The sequence below is a fragment of the Morone saxatilis genome, unplaced genomic scaffold, assembly GCF_004916995.1.
Source record: "Morone saxatilis isolate NCDOM2014 unplaced genomic scaffold, NCSU_SB_2.0 Contig10, whole genome shotgun sequence".
NCBI lineage: Eukaryota > Metazoa > Chordata > Actinopteri > Moronidae > Morone > Morone saxatilis.
The window spans coordinates 17,253,850-17,254,120 of record NW_023339652.1 but is presented as its reverse complement, the minus strand read 5'-3'; the positions used below and the strand labels follow the sequence as shown (position 1 = coordinate 17,254,120).

General features: G+C 42.8%; 1 long non-coding RNA gene across 1 annotated transcript in view; it reads left to right on the top strand.

Annotated features, from left to right (window-relative positions):
- Positions 1 to 271, top strand: part of LOC118339942 — a 52,058-nt gene that overhangs the window by 33,671 nt on the left and 18,116 nt on the right. The window contains exon 2 of the long non-coding RNA XR_004797341.1: positions 24 to 112. This is a non-coding gene — a long non-coding RNA (uncharacterized LOC118339942). The remainder of the gene's footprint in view (positions 1 to 23; positions 113 to 271) is intronic.

The following is a 271-nucleotide window of genomic DNA, read 5'->3' as shown; positions in this document are numbered from 1 at the left end:
CTCTCTCTCTCTCTCTCTCACAGGCTTCACTGGAAGTTAATGTATGCTGCAGATGTCTATGGGCTTCAAATTAGCAAGCAGGACTCTGGAATGACGCACCGCTGGCAAAAAGGTCTGAATCTCTCTCTTTGTATTTGTGTGTATACTTCAAATAAAGGAGCAGGTGATGAATCTGCAAGGAATTTTAATTCTGTGAAATCCAGATTGCAAAGCAAAGCATAGGGTTCAAGTTAAAGATGCTGTGTGTGTGCAGGTAGGTGTGTGTGTGTGT